Raw genomic sequence first — 17584 nt, 5'->3', positions numbered from 1 at the left:
ATATGATGCACCGAGAAGGCCAGAGCAACACTTCTGGGGGTATTCCCACCAAAACCACTTAACCCAAATGTAGTCATGAGGACACATGAGACATTCTGCAAAACAGCTGACCTATATCTTTAAGAATGTCAAGCTCACCAAAGACAAAACTGGAAAAGGATTTGTTCAGATTAAAGGAATCCAAAGAGACTAACAACTGAGTGCAGCTTTTGAGCTGGCATTTTCTTTTTTTATTTTTTTCAGCTTTATTGAGGTATAATTGACAAATGAAATTGTGATATATTCAAATTATTACAACCTGATGAGTTGACACACGTTTAACATTGTGAAAGGATGCCGACCAAGCTGGGATTTTCTTTTGTTATAAAGAACATTAGTGAGTGATGCCTGGCTGCCTCAGTCAGTAGAGCATGCAACTCTTGATCTCAGGGTTGTGAGTTCAAGCCCCACGTTGGGTGTAGAGGTTACTTAAAAATAAAATCTTAAAAAAAAAAAGAACATTACTGGTACACTTGGAGAAATGTGTTCTTTGGGTGATAGTACTACATCACTGATAATCTCCTGATATAAGTAATTGTATTATAAAAGTTATAAAAGGGGCTCCTGGGTGGCTTAGTAGGTTGAGTGTCCGAGTCTTAGTTTCAGCTCAGGTCATGATCCCAAGGTCATGAGATCGGGCCCTGCATCAGTCTCTGCACTGAGTGTGGAGCCTGCCTGAGATTCTCTCTCTGCGCTCTCCCCACTTCTACACGCTTTCTCTCCTTAAAATAAAACAGAGAGTTACACAAGACAATATCTTTGGGTTTGGAAAATGCACATTGAGGTATTAAGGGTAAAGGGACATCATGTTTTTAACTTACTCTCAAACAGTTAAGAAGAAATATATACCGTGCAAACATACACATCACACACATGTACACATGCACATGTTCTGTATACAGAGAGAGGGAGAGGAGAGAAAAGAGGAGAAAGAAATTGGGATGTATGAGTCCTCTGACTTTGTTCTTCTTTTTCAAGACTGTTTCAAGTGTTCTAGATTCCTTATATCTTCATATAAATTCTGGGATGAGCTTGTAAACTTCTAAAACAAATACTAAAAATGAAATCCACTGGGAGATGGTAGGGGCTGCATTGACTCTGTAGATCAGTTCAGGGAGTACTGCCATCTTTCCAGTATCAAATGTCTTTATTCATGAGCATTTATTTAGACCTTCTTTATTTTTTTCAGCATTATTTTAGTTTTCAGTGTACAGATCTTACACTTCTTTTGTGAATTTTTTACAAAATTTATTCATTTAAATTCAAGTTAGTTAACGCACAGTGAGGTATTGGTTTCAGGAGTAGAACCCCGTGATTTGTCTCTCCCATATGACACCCAGTGCTCAGCCCAAAAAGTTATTTCTAAGTATTTTATTCTTTTTGATGCTATGGAAAATGGAGTCATTTTCTTTTCTTTTCTTTCTAATGTTTATTTGTATTTGACAGAGAGAGAGAGAGAGAGAGAGCAAGCAGGGGAGGGGAGGGGAGAGAGCAATGGAAACAGAATCCTAAGCAGGCTCCAGGCTCTGAGCTGTCAGCACGGAGCCTGACACAGGGTTCAAACTCATGAACTGTGAGATCGTGACCTGAGAGGAAGTTGGACGCTTAACCAACTGAGCCACCCAGGTGCCCCAAATTTTCTTAATTTCATTTTTTTAATTTTTCATTTCTACTGAATAGAAATACAATTAGCTTTTGGACATTGGCTTTGTATCCTGAAGTCTTACTGAGTTCATTTATTAATTCAAATTCTGTGTGTGTGCATGTGCGTGTGTGTGTGTGTGTGTGTGTGTGTGTATTCTTTAGGATTTTCTATATGAAAAGTCATGACATCTACAAATACAGATAGTTTTATTTCTTCTCCAATCAGGATGCCTTTTATTTCTTTATTTCTTGGCTAATTTCTCTGACTACAACCTTCAGTACAATATTAAACAGAAGTGGCAAGAGTTGTACTCTGTCCCATAAGTCTGAAATTATGCTAATGTAAAAAGCTAAAAATATATCAAAGGCCCTACCTTTAGGAATTCTGATTTGTTTGGTCTGGGGTAGCACTTAGGCAGTAGAACTTTTTAAAAGCTTTTGAAGGTTTATACTAATGTGCATCCAAGATTGAGAAGTTCTGGATCAACCTCTCCGGGAAGAGACCTTTGTCCCCCGGCATAGCATGTGTCCTACTTGACTGTGATTACTTGTTTAGATTTCCAATTAAACTGCAAATCCTGCATGAGCAGGGATACTTTCTGTCTTGCTCACCGTTATATCCACAGCAATAGTGCCTAGTAGAGAATAGACTGAAAAAAAATGACAAACTTTGTAATCTCACAACCCCATGTGATATGTAATACTGGCCCATTTTACAGAAGAGAAAGCGAGCCTCAGAAAGGGGAAGCAACTTGCTTAAGATCGAGGGGCGCCTAGGTGGCTCAGTCGGTTAAGCATCTGACTCTTGATTTCATCTCAGGTCACGACCTCACGGTTTGTGAGTTGGAGCCCCACATCGGGCTACATGCTGATGGCATGGAGCCTGCTTGGAATTCTCTCTTTCCCTCTCTGCCCCTCCCCCATTCGTGCTAGCTCTCTCTCTCTCCCTCTCTCTCTCTCTCTCTCTCTCTCTCTCAAAATAAATAAACTGAAAAAAATGTAAAAAAAATATCACACCAATTTGATCATTGAGCAGAAGTGGGTTCAGATCTTTACCCATACAGGTCCAAAGGTATTGTTTTTTCCACCATTGGAGGTGGGGCCTCGGTCACACACCTGGGGGCAAATATGACCCCTCCAAGCTCACATACTGGCCAGGTCAAAAGTGTGGATTAGCACAACAATTTCTGGCTTGTTTGTGGAAGGCCTTACTGGGCTGGAGATGCAGGAGATAATGAGAGACAGATGACTCCATCCCTTCCCTTTAGCACAGAGATGCCGAGGGACAGAGATAACATTGGGGCTGGCCCACTGTCACATGATGGAACAGTGGAACAAGCCACCTGGGTACCTGTCAAGGGGTCCTTCACATTTTAGTAGGCTGCATCTCCGTGGTCCAGGTCAGCAGAGATGTCCTTTTTTCCAGAGTCCCCAGTGGCTGAGCAGGAACCGGGCTCTTCATCGGAGCTTGTAATCAAAAGCAGCCTTGAGCCTTGGGGAGGCAGCACCAAAGGCTGTTGCTCAGCTGGCGGAGGCAGAGGCTTGAGGCCAATATCAGCGGCCCTGGGCTCCTGACAGCAGGTGTGGATGATGAATGGACAGCTTAACGTGAGGGAGCAAATTGATCATTGCATCACCGACCACAACTTATTCATTTCTGCAAAGAGGGCAATTCATTACCCTGCATGTCACACTGCCCATGTCATCGCCAGAGATAAAAGCCCGAGGCCTCACAGCCTGTGCCTCTCATCACATCTCACCTCTTCTTAATGGGAGGGCAAGGAGACTAAAATAGAGTGTCGGATGCTCAAGGCTGCTCCAGGGTCTTCTTAGCCTGGCCGGAACCCGGGGACCATTTCTCTTTCACCAGAAAATGAATAAGAACAAACCACAGGGGCTCTTGAAGCAGTCACCAATAGCAAATAAGTTGCATCTTTAAAGCCAGTTTTGTATTTGCTGGAACATGATGTTGAGAAGAATTCTGAGGCTGCATGTGGGCTCAATAAAAATGAAAGCCGGAATTGATTAGTGAGTTGTGCAGTGGGTCTAGAATAAGTAGTTGGACAGACACCATGTATAATCCACCATCCAGTGATGGTTGGACTATCTCATACAACTCTTGAGTTCTGTCAGATGCGACACTGTGCTAAGAATAAACCAGAAGGCAGTTAAAAATTGAGTGTGCATTATCGACAGTGAACACTTCTATTTTCTTATGTCAGCCAGTGAAGTAACTCTGACCCACCAAAATAAAAATCTGGGTAAGTTGCAGGAAACACAACATGAAACATAGCCAAATCACTCAAGTTATTCTGGTTTGTAATATTTGAAATCCAGATTTTAGATAATTGGTAAGAGACATGATACTAATAACAATCAAATTACTCAAGCTTGAAAATACCTTCTCTCTTACAGGGATTTTTTTTAACAAAATAGTGTATTCAAAATTATTATAAGTAAAATCCTAGTCCTTGCTTGGATTCTGAAACTCTTTCTTGAGTGGAAGAGAGAAAAGTGGGATCGTAGATGGCTTGCTGATGATAACTTGTACACACAGTCCCCACTGTGGAGTCTGTGGTACCTGGTACCTCTCTGAACTTGTGTCACTGACACGCTTCGTCTGCATCTACCCCTCTCTCCATGATCTCCAGGACATGGCCCTTCCTGCATAAGGCAAGTTCTCCTGCCTGGATTCTGGGTCCCATGCACTCAGGTTTACTGAAGGACCTTGTCCTATTAATTACACCCTCCCTCTCCTTTATCTTTGCAACAGAAACCAGTCTGGTTTCACAATCTATATAAAAGGCAACCCTAAACATCTTAACCATAAATGGGAACCTAGGGGTTCTCATGACTGGCGATGCCTATGGCAGAGATGGGCTCATGCATGGCAGGATCTGGAGAGACAAAGATTCTCCTCCTTCTCTCTCTCCCTCTCTTAGCTCCTGTCTCTGTGCTGACCACATTATTTCCATGTCTTCCATAAGGTATGGGGCATGGACACCATTCTTACATCTGGAACATCTAGGAAACAGAATTCCATTTCTTCTGTGTGTTGTGTAAGATCCCAGGGAAGGATTTGTATTGGCCCAGCCAGGTGTATATGCCCTTCTTTGGGACAAGTACTGCCTAAGGGGATCAGGTACTTGATTGGTCAAGTCTGGCATATGCTATGGGTCAGGATGGCAGGCAGGGTGCTCACATATTTGTCCCTCTTCCTCCCCTTATAACCATGTGAAGTAAGAAGTAATTCTGGAAAATTCTCAGCTCATCGGAAAATATCTTCCAATGCATAGCCCAGTGGTCCTTAACCAGGGACAAGTTGACCCCCTTCCCCTGCCCCCTGGGACATTTGGCAATGCCTAGAAACGATTTGGGTGGTCGCAACCGGGAGGTGCTACTGGTATCTAGTGGGTAGAGGCCAGGGACACTGCTAAGCTTTCTGTAATACACGGAACAGCCCCCACAACCAAGAATTGAATAGCCCAAAGTGTCATTAGTGCCAAGATGGAGAAATCCTGGGCCTGTCTCCTAGAGCTGTCTCCTTCATTCCTGATTGCCTTGCATATCCTTTTATAGACCTCCCTGAGAGACTATCCAAACTCTCGACTGATACTGAAATAACCACCACCACCAAAAAAGAAATGCCAATTATTGAGCATTTACCATATGCCAGGCAATGGGATAAGTATGTTTCACGCAGCTGTCATGTCTAATCCTCACAAAGGCATTATAAGATAGGTACTGTTATTATACGTAAAGTCACGCATCCTTCTTACAGGACAAGCCAAGAATCAAACGCGAATCTGATTCCAAAGTCTGTGCCTTCCAACACTAAGCAATAAAGGCTCCATAACTTCTGGAAGCTCACCGTTGCTACCAAGAAGCTCTGAGGGCAGGCTTCATCCTTCCTCCTCCTCACCTTGCGCACTTAGACTTCATCACATTCCAGAACTGGATGTACCTTGACCCTGCCCCCAGGCCCTCACACCTGTGCTGACTCAGCACAGTCTCAGCCCATTGTCTTTTCTTCCCCAGAACAGCGTTGACCTCAGTATCCTGTGAAGCAGGCATCTATGAGGGACTGGGGTGGTGGGAGGGAAAGGGAATCACTCTTTCTCTAGTATATTTTTAAACAGGGATAATAAATATGTTGTAGAGAACTCAGGTAAAACTTAAAAAAAATCCATTTATATCAGTTAGAAGCAACAAATGATTCTAGTGCTGAGACTGCCATATAAATAGATACTACGTACTCCATGGCCTTTTGGATGGCCACCAAACACAGAAGCATATTGGTGTTTGGCAGACTCAGTTGACCTCGGATCTCTCTTTTTCATAGAGTATTTATTAACAGTCTATTGGAATCTATATGAAAAGTGCTGTCATCTAATTAACGTTGTTATAATACAAACATAAACCAAAATACCTCTCTCTCTCCCTCTCTCCCTCCCTCTCTCCCTCTCCCTCTCTCCTGCTCTCCATCTCTCTCTCTTCCTCTTTCTTTCTCTCTCTTTTTCTCTGTCATGCACCACACACACACACACACACACACACACACACACACCACACAATAACATGATCTCAGGTTTTTAATACCATTTCCACTAAAAGGAATCTGAGCTCTTTGCAGAAATGGGTGGGACAAAGAAAACAAAATATCTTGTGTCAGAAGGCAAGTCAGAAAGTTGGAGACATGTTAAAGGACACAGGAGCCAGTTTCAAGAAGCTTCTACTGGTCAAATCTTGTACAATTTGAACATCAAAATAAAAAAAAAAATCTGGTAACATATAACCCAGTCAATAATACAAGAAACCACCATTCCATCCTAATATACATTAATAAATGAATACCTGAATGTCTGATGAGGAAAGAGATATTTATGTAGTTTCAAAGTATATCTCCACAAAAGACTTAATAATTGCAGAGAGTGAAAGTCTTACTTTAGTAGAGAACACTGACAGACAACATTGTAATGGAACATATAAAGTGAATATCACCCTAAATGAGACAAATCAAAGTTATGTGCCATGTGGTAGGACGTGGACGCCCAGACAAAGGAACACGGCTCCTTTGATATTCTTATCCAGAGACACATTACCTGAATCTGATCAGGAGGAAACATCAGACAAACCCAAACTGAAAGTGGATGGTATTCAAAAGCTTCAAGATTATAAAAGACAAGAAAAAAATGAGGACACATTCCAGATCGGCGACTAGAAGACATAACATGTAAACGTGACACATGATTCTGACCTGGATCCTTTTCCCTAATGGATATTTTAGGACATTTAGCAAAATTTGAATGGGGCTTGAGATTTCTGCAGTAGTAATGTTTACATGTTAATTTCCTGATTTTGATGATTATATTGTTGTTGTATCTGAGAATATTTTTCTTTGTCAACGTTTTTTTTTTTTTTTTTTTTTTTTTTATTTTTGGGACAGAGAGAGACAGAGCATGAACGGGGGAGGGGCAGAGAGAGAGGGAGACACAGAATCGGAAACAGGCTCCAGGCTCCGAGCCATCAGCCCAGAGCCCGACGCGGGGCTCGAACTCACGGACCGCGAGATCGTGACCTGGCTGAAGTCGGACGCTTAACCGACTGCGCCACCCAGGCGCCCCGAGAATATTTTTCTTTGTGAAAGTATGACTGAAGTGTTTGGGGCAATGGAGAACCTGGCCAGTAACTTTGTTCTCACTGGTTCATAGGAAACGATTCTTTTTTCTGACCAAGAATGTAAAAATAGTGCCTGGACTGAAATTTTATTATCTGCAAATAAATCTGTTTTTCTGCTCACCACATTTGAACCAAAGAAATCTCTTTCTGGATATCTTCAAGAGTAAACAGGCTATCTCCTCCTACTCCCTTCTTTTAGCAGAGTCTAGAGATATAAGTTACACAGAGGCAGAGAAGAGAGGGAGTCATTGAAATGGAAAATCAAAGTTGTTTACACGTTAATTACTCAGTGAGATCTGCTATGTGGTCCCTTCGGGAAGCGAGAAGTATCTTCCCAGAAGAAATAACAAACTCATCAACTTAACTCAGATGTCTCTAAGAGACTTCCACATTCATTATCCCATTTGTTCCTCAAACAGCCCATAGAGGCAGAACACACAGAGAATATGATCCCATTTCACACAGTAAGAAACTAACTCCCCCAGAAGTTAAGTGACTTTGCAATACCACACATCTGGCAGATAATGGTTCCAGTGAATCAAACTCAGAACTGTCTGATTCCAAAGACCCTTTAGAGTTCTCCTACTGCCTTCCAAGATACACATCTGATAATATCCCTCAAAGAAATAACACTGGCTGGTCTGCACCTACTGTAGAGGCATCATTGCTCTCTTTTTCCGGTATCCTGTATTGGCTTGATACAAGTTGGAAAACTTTGTTCCACTGTTTCTCATCCTGAAATTCAAAGGCAATCTCATTTTTGCCAAAATGCATACCAGTAGCCGATCCCTCAGCCTAGTTGAATGCTGATGTCCCAATTCCACAAATGGAGGTGGGAGTGGGGCAGGGGAAAGGCTTCCCAGAGAAGGGTAACGCATTAATCCTCTGGTCTGTGTGGGTTCTGGCTCGCTCACTGCCCTCATATACCCCACCCTTTACCTGCCTCACAGCCTTCCTGCCTCAAGGTCTTGACATAAGAATGGTCTCCCTTTCTTTTTGTTCTTATTTTGTAAGTTTATTTACTTTGATGGGGTGGGAGGAGCAGAGAGAGAGAGAGAGAGAGAGAGAGAATTCTAAGCATGTTCCACACTGAGCAATGTGGGGCTTGAACTCAGGAACCACGAGATCATGACGTGAGCCGAAAATAAGAGTTGGATGCTGGGGCGCTTAGATAGTTAAATGTCTGACTTTGGCTCAGGTCATGGTCTCATAATTCATGAGTTCAAGCCCCATGTCAGGCTTGTGCTGACAGCTCAGAGCCTGGAGCCTGCTTCGGATTCTGTGTCTCCCTCTTTCTCTGCCCCTCCCCTGCTCCTACTCTGTCTCTCTCAAAAAATAAACATTAAAATGAAAAAAAGAGTCAGATGCTTAATCAGCTGAGCCACATATCCTCCCCCCCTTTTTTAAAGTTTATTACAGGTCTCTCTTTCTGAAAGCCTCAGTTCCCTGGGGATGCCTGGGTGGCTCAGTTGACTAAGTGTCTGACTTTTGATTTCAGCTCAGGTCATGATCTCATGAGATTGAGACCTTGTGAGATTGAGCCCTGAGTAGGGCTCTGTCCTAGGCATGGAGCCTGCTTGGGATTCTGTCTCTCTCCCTCTCTCTCTCTCTGCCCCTCCCCTGCTAACATTCACATGTGCATACACTCTCTCTCATAAATGAATGAATGAACGAATGAATGAATGAGTGGCTCACTTACCTGGTCTCACTGAACAACACTCCCCGAGTGGATAGATTTGATTGTCCCACACCCACATTGCCTTCCTCTCCTTCCTTCCCTGCTTCTATTTTATTGTCTACATCCTTCGTCCCAGTGCTAACAGTCAAAGATCATTATTAGATTCCAAGAAAGTTGTGTGGCTGAGAAATTTATTAATTTTGCCCTTTGGCTGCAGAAAACCAATAATCATTACTGGGGAATTTTAAAAGACAGTTGAAGGAGGAGAGAGGGATTTAAGTTGGGGGTGGAGCAAATAAACAGATACTCTCTAGTTCTGAGATGCTTTTAATGTCCACAGAATCTCCCCTAGGACAGCTTCCCATCTTCTCACACCAGGTTGCGCATGAATTGGCAAGCCGCCTCAGGGATGGTAAAAACACTTGATACGAGAGAGATTACTGGGTGCTGGGTTGCTCATAAAGGGCTTTGTGCGGGAGGAGGTGGGGGTGAGGCAGTTGCAGGGAGACAAAGACCCATGGTCACATAAAATGCAGGAAGGTGTGTGTGTGTGTGTGTGTGTGTGTGTGTGTGTGCGCGCGCGTGCACGCTCTGCTTAGTGTGATTCTAGGACTAAGCATGATATTGAACAAAGCATAAACCTCAGTAGTTTGTGTTCAATGGAACACAAGTGGGAAGAAGGAAGAAAGAGAGGAAGGAAAAGAAGAAGGGGAGGGGACATGAATGCAGGATCGAGTAGTTAAAGGTAATGGAAGTATGATAAAACATTGCTTCTAAACATCAGTTTGGGTTGGGATGAGCACTGGGTGTTGTATGGAAACCAATTTGACAATAAATTATATTTAATAAAAATAAACAAACAAACATCAGTTTGGTTGTGTCTTCACTTAAAGTACCCTGCTCTTGCCCCCTCTGCCCCCACCGTTATCACTTTCAGGAAAAAGGCTAAGCTTTTCTCTCAGACATACTGACTGCCTCCTTGACATTCAGTCCCCTTTTCTTTGCTCGCAAAACCTATGACTCAGGGAAAGGTGAGCCCCATCCCTTTCTAGGAGCTAAGCCCTGATTTGACTAAACCAATATGGTGAATTCTCCTTGGCAGTGATCGGTCAGTGTTGGTACGTGAACCTCGGCAAGACATATGGGGGAAGGTCTTCTGGGAAATGTACCCTTGTTTTTAACAAGGAGACACCATAAGCAGTGGTTGCTTTCTGATTTTGGACTTCACTGTATCTGGCCAGGAAGCCTGAAAATGTTTTGCTTTTTGAGACCATGAAGCGAGTCCTCCTGAGAGATTAGTCAACACAGAGCACGCCAGAGTGGAGAGATGGAAAACCGAGGTCCCTGATAACACAGCTGAGCTGCTGAATTGAACAACTCTGAAATCTGCCATATCTCTGGACTTTCTGATATAAGCAATAATACATGTGATTGTGGTTTAAACCAACTTCACTCATGCTTTTCTGCTTCTTGAGGCAAAGGCATGCTAAGTGATACAGCACTTCAACCTGATGTGGAACACACTTCCTAACAATGTGTCAAGCCTCATCTCCAAGCGACACTGTCGACGTCTCTCCTTACCTTTCACCTCATCAAGTTGTGGAGAGTCCCCGAACACACACCACTGTATATGTTCATATCTTTATACCTGCCTTTCATTCAGTCTTCCCTTCCATGTGTCGGCAGGGCAGATTATACCTCTTCTCCCAGAACTATGCGAGGTGTCACCTCAGAGAACCTTTCTACCTCTGATCTGTGTGTCTATACATGAAGATTAAGCGTCTGAGCTCAGGAGACTGGATGCCTGAATTTGAATTCCAGCTTTTCCACCTACTAGCGTTGTGACCTGGAACATTTTGCTTAACCCTTCCCTGCTTTAGTTCCTTTGGAAATAATAATAGTACCTCTCCTATGGGGTAGTTGTTAAAAATGAGGTGAGCCCATGTATGTAAAAATGCTGAGAACAGTGCCTGGCTCATAGCAAGCTTTATATAACTGTTCATTGTCATGGCTCTATTTGTCTTTTTTTTTCATGTTTATTTGTTTTGAGAGAGAAAAACAGAGTGTTAGCGGCGGGGGTGGGGAGGGCGGTGCACGGGCAGGGGGAGAGAGAGGGAGACACAGAATCCGAAGCAGGCTCCAGGTTCTGAACTGTCAGCACGGAGCCCGACACAGAGCTCAAACCCAAGAGCCGTGAGATCATGACCTCAGCCCAAGTTGGCCACTTAACCGACTGAGCCACCCACGTGCTCCTATCTGTCTGTTTTCTTATGTGTCTTTACGATACACAGGGGAGTCTGCACACTCTTTGAGGGCAGAACTTGTTTTCATTTCTTTACCCGTAACACCTGTCATAGAGCCGTGCATTGCTGAAGTGAATGCTTAAAGCAAAACACACGCAATCCTGTGGGGTGGGATGATATGGAATGAAGTGGGATGGGAAGGAAAGGGAGCGCACTGGAATGAGATGGGATGTACAGACCACAGGGAAGGCCAGTCCACTTAGAGCAAAAGACACAGGGCAGGGCTAAGCCTCACTGCTTGTAGTGTTTTGAATTTGGGCCAAAGGTATGGATTTTGTCTTGAAGAAATTAGGGAAGCATTGATGACCTTGATCTGCAGAACAAACAAGTATATCCAGGAGATAAACCTGCCCTTTCGTTTTTTAGTGGGTTTTGAGACGTGATTTACATACCATTATACTCACTCATCTTAAGTTTACATTTTGCTGAGTCTTGCTAAGTGTACAGAGTTGTACAGCCATCACCAAAATCCAATTTTAGAACCTTTGGATCTGGCTTCTTTAGCAGGATGAGTTGAGCTCTAGATACTCTTACATGAGCAGGGCCACTTAGGGGCCCAGTCTTGTAGATTAGGCCAGAAATGAGGAATGAGTATCTGTCTGTCTTCACTCCGAGCCTTAGCCCTGAGGAAGTGGGGCTGTGACCTCTGCATCCCTCCTCTAGGAGGTGTGCCATGAGTTCATATTCCTTCAGCCCCGCCCCTCCCCCTGAGCTCCAGCATTTATACATAATATATTACATACCCTTTTCCCACTTGCCCTTCTCTCCAGTCTGCAAGCTCCTTGATGTTTAGAATCATGGCTGATTGACCTTTTTCTCCCCAGTTCATTCCTGCTGGCAGTAGGACCTGGCACATGGTAGGTAGAGATGTTAGATGGTTGAACACCCCAAGCACATCATTGGTTACAAATCTGGCTTTGACTTTGCTGCAGAAATAGGCTGGCATTCCTGTAGTGCATACCCATCCAGGAGAGGGTGTGGAAATGGGACAATGGAGAGGAGAGCTAGGAGTATAAAGACTTTAAGTTATTACTGCCCATTTGGCAAGTATAGGTCAGGTGCACCGGCCTCCATGTTTTGCAATTCTTGCCTCTGAGTGAAGGTCACCTGGTTGTTCCCCTGAGCCTCTTTTGCTTTGTGTTGTGCTAAACTTGGCCTCTCATTGCTTCAGTCTTCTTCACTCTGTTAGACATCTCGAAATGATCTCTAAATGTCATGCCACTTGACTCTGGCTAGCTTCTTCAGTACAGACAGAAGATTGGCTCAAGGAAGCCCTCACAAGCTGACCCTGACAGGTGGAGTGTGTGTTTGTGTGTGTGTGTGTGTGTGTGTGTGTGTGTGTGTGTGTGTGTACATGCATCTGAGCAGTAAATCAGGTTGTGCAAGAAAGGCAGGGTGTTCATTGCAGGCACATATTCCTAAAATAAAAATTATAATGAAATAAATAGTTTGAAGCTAGAGACAGCACAGGGCCAGAAGCCTGAACCCCAGAGGGCCATCTAGGTCTGGTACCCAAGAGATCCAGGGCAAAGGGTCAAGTCATGAAAACTGGAAGAGAGGACGGGAAAACACAGACCCCAGTGGGAAGGTGGAAGGCCAGGAGTCAGCAGAGGGGCAGATCAGGCAGGAGTCCCAGCCATGGGAGATGAGAGAGATGAGTTGAGGGAAGTTCAGGGTCAGCTGAGAGGGTGGTTAAGCTGTGACTGGAGCAGGGCCAGGCTTAGACTGAACTTACCAGCATGAGAGCCCAGGGCCTGAACAGCAGTCCTCTTACTCCCAAGTTGGCACCCTCCACTGGATAAGGAAGGGACCTCCGAGCAGGAGGACCACATTGGGTTTGTGTGTGTGTGTGTGGATGTGTGTGTGTGTGTTTGTGTGTGTGTAATGTTCTCCTTAAATCTGTAGACTTTAGAGATTGAAGGGACTTTTTTGGCTTATCTAGTTAGATTTTTTTTAATAAAGTATCAGAAAGATACAATTTTCACAAGGACCTAGAGCCTTTTAATAGCAAAGCTAGGATTAGAATCCAAGTATTTAGACTACTGGACCAGTGTTTGTTCTGTTTCTCTATTCGTGGTGTGTAGCCGAACATCTCGCTCTGTGTTGGTAGTGCAGACCCAAGAGTTCCCAACTTGGGTGCCTACCTCCAGTGTCATTTGGTGTGCATAGAGGCTATTCTAGAGAAAAGGCAGTTGGCATCAGTTTAATAGGATTGTTTCAATGTTAATTTCTTAGTTTGGTAAATGTACTCTGGTACGTGATGGTGAAGTGTATGTCTCAACTTGACTGGGCCACGGAGTGCCTGGATATTTGGTCGAACATTATTCTGGGTGTTTCTCTGAGTGTGTTTCTGGATGAGATTAGCATTTAAATCCGTAGACTGAGTAAAGCAGATTGCCTTCCCTAGAGTGGGAGGGCCTCATCCAATCTGTTGAAGGACTGAATAGAACAAAAGGCTGACCCTTCCCTGAGTTAAGAGAAAATTTTCCTCCTTGACAGCCCTTGAGCTGAGACATCAGCTTTTCCTGGTTCTAACACAGCCTGCCAGCCTTGGAATTCAAAATGGGCCATTGGCTCTGCAGATTTTGGACTTGCCAGCCTTTGTCATCAAGTGAGCCAGTTCTTTATAATACATTTCTTTATGTAGAATTTATAATTCTACTGGTTCTGTTTCTCCAAAGAACCCTAACTGATACATATGGTTATATAAGATGTTAGCATTAGGATAGCTGGGTGAAGGGTATACAGAAGTTCTCTACTAACTTTGCAACTCTTCTCTAAATCTACAATTATTCTAGAATAAAAGGTTCCCCCCCCAAAAAAAAGTCAAGCCAGAATCCCAGTATCCCAGATTATCATAATTGCCATTAAAGGGACTTCAAAGTCCTAAGAGGGCAAAGCAGTCAAATTTAATTCTAAGCAATGTTGTATAACCAGAAGTTCTAGATCCCTGACCAGTAGCCTGAGTTTTCTTCTCTGTGCTATCATTTTCCTTCTGAATCATCAGGAAGACTAAATGATGATTTTTCCTGTTTCTTCCCTTCTCTGTGGCACCTTGGAGCCTTAAGCTTTAGGAGAGCAGGGACAGGGTTTTATTGATCTCTTTCCAGCACTCAGCATAGGGTCCATATACAGTAGGCTTTCGCTAAAGATTTTGTTTTTTTACTTTGTCAATTTGAAAAGAATGAAATGAATGATTTCATTTCTGTTTATATGTCTAAAATAAACTTATTTTTCTTATTAAAAGTCAAATGTGTGATGAGGTTTCTGCTGGGTATGAGAAATGAAGGGGTTACAAAGGAGAAAAGTGTGCAATCCCTGTCCTCAACAGTTTGACAGTCCTGTGGGAGGCCAGGCAAGTTGGAAAATACAAATAAAAGTCATGTTTATTGAGTATTTGCTATGTGCTAGCTATGGTACAGAATTTTTTTAATGTTTATTTATCTTGAGAGACAGAGAACGAACAAGCACGAGCTGGGGAGGGGCAAAAAGAGAGGGGGCGAGAGAATCCCAAGCAAGCTAGTGCTATCAGCATAGAGCCTGATTCAGGGATCAAACTCACAAACCATGAGATCAGGACCTAAACTGAAATCAAGAGTTGGACGCATAACCAACTCAACCATCCAGGCACCCAATAACAGAATTTTTCATACGCTATTTCATGCATCCATATTTTTTTTAATCTTTATTTATTTTGGAGAGAGAGAGACAGCATGTGAGCAGGAGAGGAGCAGAGAGAGAGAGGGAGACACAGAATCTGAAACAGGCTCCAGGCTCTGAGCTGTCAGCACAGAGCCTGACACAGGGCTCGAACTCATGAACTGTGAGATCATGACCTGAGCTGAAGTCAGACACTCAACCAACTGAGCCACCCAGGAGCCCCTCACGCATCCTTAAATAGGGTATTGATGATGATACTGTCATTGTCTTCATTCTACCAGATGAAAAAAGCAGGACTGTATGAGGTTAAGTCGACAGCCCAAGGATGTGATGCTAGTTAAGTGGAAAACTGGGATTTGAACTCATGATTGGCCTTCCAGCAAAGCCTGATCTTTTTACCTGACTGTACTACATGATCTTGAGAGTTAGGGCTCTTTTTTCACATATCTGTTTTTTTTTTAATACAGTGGGTACCCTAAGATGAAGGCTCTCGATCATATTTATCTTTGTTCTTTCAAATCTTCACACAGCTGGGCAATGAAGCAAGGAAAGTAAATGCTTGTGGAGTTGAATTAAGAAAAATAAAGCCTTGAGACACAATGAGAGACATAAAGAATCCCTTTCTGGGAATATTTTTCTCCTTCTTTATTATTATTTTTTTTAATGGCAAGAAATATCTCAGGGAGATGGTCAGTTCTCCTCTGGAATTATCCCCCTGTGTACTTAAAATAATGAATCACTATCAGTCTGAAGAAAACCATATTGTGATAATATATCGAGACCAGATAATGTGCTGTGATTTGGGCCAATGTGCTGTCCTCAAATGGGACCCAGAGCTGGCCAGAGTCTCCAGGGCCCTTTCATATATCAGCTGAATGGGGAGAAGTGGAGAAAGGCCTGAAAGCAAACTTAATGTAAAGCAAATTTAATGTAAACACTGCTTGGGGACTGGGGCACTTGCTGAGGACCCCTGGGTCCTCTAAAACTACAGTCATCCAGCTCTAGGACAGTCCCATCAATCTACCCTGAGAAAGAAATGTTGAGGTTTCTTATGGACAAAAGGAGTTGCATGTTTGGGTTTGGTGGGACAGGATTTTGGAGGGTATACAGTTGGTCCTTGATGACACACGTTTGGGCTGCCAGGTCCACTTCTATGTGGATTTTTTTGATTAACACACTATGGTACTATAAACATATTTTCTCTTCCTTATGACTTTCTTAATAACACTTCCTTTTCTCTAGCTTACTTTATTGTAAGAATACAGTATAGAATATGTGTAGCATACACAATATGTGTTAATCGACTGTTTATGTTATTGGAAAGGCTTCTGGTCAATAGTAGGCTATGAGTAGTTAAGTTTTGGGGGCATCAGAAACGACATGTAATTTTCTTTTTTTTTTTTTTTTTTTTTTTTTTATATGAAGTTTATTGACAAATTGGTTTCCATACAACACCCAGTGCTCATCCCAAAAGGTGCCCTCCTCAATACCCATCACCCACCCGCCCCTCCCTCCCACCCCCCATCAACCCTCAGTTTGTTCTCAGTTTTTAACAGTCTCTTATGCTTTGGCTCTCTCCCACTCTAACGTCCTTTTTTTTTTTTTTTTTTCTTTCCTTCCCCTCCCCCATGGGTTCCTGTTAAGTTTCTCAGGATCCACATAAGAGTGAAACCATATGGTATCTGTCTTTCTCTGTATGGCTTATTTCACTTAGCATCACACTCTCCAGTTCCATCCACGTTGCTACAAAAGGCCATATTTCATTTTTTCTCATTGCCACGTAGTATTCCATTGTGTATATAAACCACAATTTCTTTATCCATTCATCAGTTGATGGACATTTAGGCTCTTTCCATAATTTGGCTATTGTTGAGAGTGCTGCTATGAACATTGGGGTACAAGTGCCCCTATGCATCAGTACTCCTGTATCCCTTGGGTAGATTCCTAGCAGTGCTATTGCTGGGTCATAGGGTAGGTCTATTTTTAATTTTCTGAGGAACCTCCACACTGCTTTCCAGAGCGGCTGCACCAATTTGCATTCCCACCAACAGTGCAAGAGGGTTCCCGTTTCTCCACATCCTCGCCAGCATCTATAGTCTCCTGATTTGTTCATTTTGGCCACTCTGACTGGCGTGAGGTGATACCTGAGTGTGGTTTTGATTTGTATTTCCCTGATAAGGAGCGACGCTGAACATCTTTTCATGTGCCTGTTGGCCATCTGGATGTCTTCTTTAGAGAAGTGTCTATTCATGTTTTCTGCCCATTTCTTCACTGGGTTATTTGTTTTTCGGGTGTGGAGTTTGGTGAGCTCTTTATAGATTTTAGATACTAGACCTTTGTCCGATATGTCATTTGCAAATATCTTTTCCCATTCCGTTGGTTGCCTTTTAGTTTTGTTGGTTGTTTCCTTTGCTGTGCAGAAGCTTTTTATCTTCATAAGGTCCCAGTAATTCACTTTTGCTTTTAATTCCCTTGCCTTTGGGGATGTGTCGAGTAAGAGATTGCTACGGCTGAGGTCAGAGAGGTCTTTTCCTGCTTTCTCCTCTAAGGTTCTGATGGTTTCCTGTCTCACATTTAGGTC

The 17584-nt window shown here is 43.1% G+C and overlaps 1 protein-coding gene across 3 annotated transcripts in view; it reads left to right on the top strand.

Moving 5' to 3' along the window:
• Positions 1–17584, top strand: part of ASTN2 (astrotactin 2) — an 882297-nt gene that overhangs the window by 438083 nt on the left and 426630 nt on the right. The gene's annotated exons all lie outside the window — the stretch shown is intronic.

This window comes from Lynx rufus, unplaced genomic scaffold (genome assembly GCF_022079265.1).
Source record: "Lynx rufus isolate CCGP_SWC_20201006 ecotype Redwood Valley unplaced genomic scaffold, mLynRuf1.p SCAF_10, whole genome shotgun sequence".
In the NCBI taxonomy this organism is placed as follows: domain Eukaryota; kingdom Metazoa; phylum Chordata; class Mammalia; order Carnivora; family Felidae; genus Lynx; species Lynx rufus.
This window is presented reverse-complemented; position numbering and strand designations above follow the sequence as displayed.